Source organism: Saimiri boliviensis, chromosome 3 (genome assembly GCF_048565385.1).
Source record: "Saimiri boliviensis isolate mSaiBol1 chromosome 3, mSaiBol1.pri, whole genome shotgun sequence".
Taxonomy (NCBI): domain Eukaryota; kingdom Metazoa; phylum Chordata; class Mammalia; order Primates; family Cebidae; genus Saimiri; species Saimiri boliviensis.
In genome coordinates this window covers 11437237-11440130 of record NC_133451.1, presented here as the reverse complement: position 1 = coordinate 11440130, position 2894 = coordinate 11437237, and the positions used below count along the sequence as shown (strand labels likewise).

At 40.8% G+C, this 2894-nt stretch overlaps 1 pseudogene; it reads left to right on the top strand.

Moving 5' to 3' along the window:
* The first annotated feature begins 259 nt into the window (after positions 1–259).
* On the top strand, positions 260–1214 carry LOC101044098 (ADP/ATP translocase 2 pseudogene; annotated as a pseudogene).
* The last annotated feature ends 1680 nt before the right edge of the window (positions 1215–2894 follow it).

Genomic DNA, 2894 nt, shown 5'->3' with positions numbered 1-2894 from the left:
AAATGATTTTACTCTCCTATTCTCCCTGAAACTTCACATCTATTCGTACATGGGATATAATTCCAACTGTGATTTGAAGTCCATGAATGTAATTTCATAGTGTGATTCATGGTGTCTGACATGAAGTTGATATAACGTATCTTCAGATGAAAAAAAACCAATCATCAAAAAGAAAGAAAAATTTAGAAGCTATGATATAATCCATCTCTGTTCTATTTTAATAATAGAAAAAGAGTAATTTGCCCACAGCCCCGGAGTCAAAGCCAGTTCCCTGTCCAGTCCCGTACTGCAGTAGCCTGCCTCCTCTTTCCTTTCAACATGACAGATGCTGCTGTGTTCTTCACCAAGGACTTCCCGGCAGGTGAAGTGGCTGCAGCCATTTCCAAGATGGCAGTAGTGCCCACTGAGTGGGTCAAGCTGCTGATGCTGGTGCAGCATGCCAGCAAGCAGATCACTGCAGATAAGCAATACAAGGGCATTATAGACTGCATGGTCCATATTCCCAAGGAGCAGGGAGCCCTGTCCTTCTGGCAAGGTAACCTGGCCAATGTCATCAGATACTTCCCCACCCAGGCTCTTAACTTTCCCTTCAAAGATAAATACAAGCAGATCTTCCTGGGTGGTGCGGACAAGAGGACCCAGTTTTGGTGCTACTTACCAGGGAATCTGGTATCAGGTGGTGCTGCTGGGGCCACATCCTTATGTTTTGTGTACCCTCTTGATTTTGCCCATACCTGTCTAGCAGCTGATGTGGGTAAAGCTGGAGCTGAAAGGGAATCCCAAGGCCTCAGTGACTGCCTGGTTAAGATCTACAAATCTGATGGGATTAAGGGACTGTCCCAAGGTTTTAATGTGTCTGTGCAGGATATTATCATCTACCAAGCTGCCTACTTCCATATCTATGACACTGCAAAGGGACTGCTTATGGATCGCAGGAACATTCACATTGTCATCAGCTGGAAGATCGCATAGAGTGTCACTGCCATTGCAGGGTTGACTTCCTATCCATTTGACACTGTTCGGTGCCACATAGTGATGCAGTCAGGGCTCAAAGGAACAGACATCATGTGCATGGGCAGGCTTGACTGCTGGAGGAAGATTGCTCGTGATGAAGGAGGCAAAGTTTTTTCAAGGGTGCATGGTCCATTGTTCTCAGAGGCATGGGTGGTGTTTTTGCGCTTGTCTTGCATAACGAAATCAAGAAGTACACATAAGTTATTACCTAGGAATGTCCCCCATGTGAACATGTTGTATTATATAATGTATCCTGAGCATTTTGGACAGACTCCTGGCTGTCAATTGATCAGTGGCAACTATTTACTGGTTGAAAATGGGAAGCAATAATATTCATCTGACCATGTTTCTCTTAAAGCCATTTCCATGATGATGATGATGGACTCAATTATATATTTGATTTCAGTCACTCCTGGTAAATAACAAATTTGGAGAAATAAAAATATCTAAAATTAAAAAAAGAAAAAGAATAATTTACTTTGTGAGGTGGGGGTTGCAGCTTCCAGCTGAAAACAGTGAGGACATTATTATCTGTTTCCATTTCTTTCTATTTCCTCTTGAAGTTATAAAGTTGAATCAGTTAAGAATATAGACGCAGGAGGTAAGAAGAAGTTTTAGGTCTAGGTAGAATGGTATCTTTTACTAAAATAGATAACAAGAAAATTTTATTTGATTAAGGCAGAGCATTAAGGAGAATGGGATTTTCAGCTTTGAAGAATGTACTTACTTTGAAGTGCCCCTGTGAGAATGAGAAACCAGTGGGCATGATTGGAACTGCAAGTCCAATTGAGCTGGTGAGAAGGACTTTGAAGTTTGATATAGGTGATATTCCTGGAGAAGAATACATGGGTCTGAGAGCAAAGGGCCTAAGAGAGATCCTGAGGGACACTGACTCTAGAAAAAGGGAAAAGAAGGAAGGCTTTCCAATATGTCTGAAAAAAAAAAAAGACAGAAAAACAAGGAACAAGTAGAGCTTGGGATAACCTGAGATGAAGTATAAATCAAAAGGTTGATGACTCTTGAAAATAGGGCTCTTGAAAATAGGGATAAAATCCATGATAGAACTGAACTATTAGCGCTGAATGATCTCTTTTTTATGACAAGAGAGAAAGATACACATAAATGTGCAAATAAAGACAGGTTTATATGTTTGTGACATCTTAAAACTAAGATATATAAAATAGAATTACTGGTATTTTCTTCCAAACCAGCTTCCTTTTACAATCTTTCCATCTTATTTAGGAAAAACTCATTTCTTCCAGCTTATAAAGCGAAACACATTGGTGTCTAATATGGTTTGGCTGTGTCCCCACCCAAATCTCATCTTGAATTGTAGCTCCCATAATTCCCAAGTGTTGTGGGAGACACCTGGTGGGAGATAACTGAATCATGGGGCAGTTATCCCAATACAGTTCTTGTAGTAGTGAATAAGTCTCACAAGATCTGACGGTTTTATAAGGGAAAAGCCCTTTCACTTGGTTCTAATCCTATCTTGCTTGCCACTATGTAAGACAGCCCTTTCCACCATGATTGTGAGGCCTCCATAACCATGTGAAACTGTGAGTCCACTGACCCTCTTTTTCTTTATAAATTACTCAATCTCGAGTATGTCTTTATCAGCAGTATGAAAATGAAGACAGTGTCTTTTTAAAAAATATATATTTTTATTGAGACAAGGTCCCACTTCGTTGCCCAGGCTAGAATGGAGTGACACAATCATGGCTCACAGCAGCCTTGACGTTTGCAGTTCAAGCAATCCTTCCATCTCAGCTTCCTGATTAGCTGAGACTACAGGCATGTGCCACCATGTCCAGCAAATTTTGTCTTGTTAGTCCTTTTTGTAGAGACTGGAGGTCTCACTATGTTGCCTGGGATGGTCT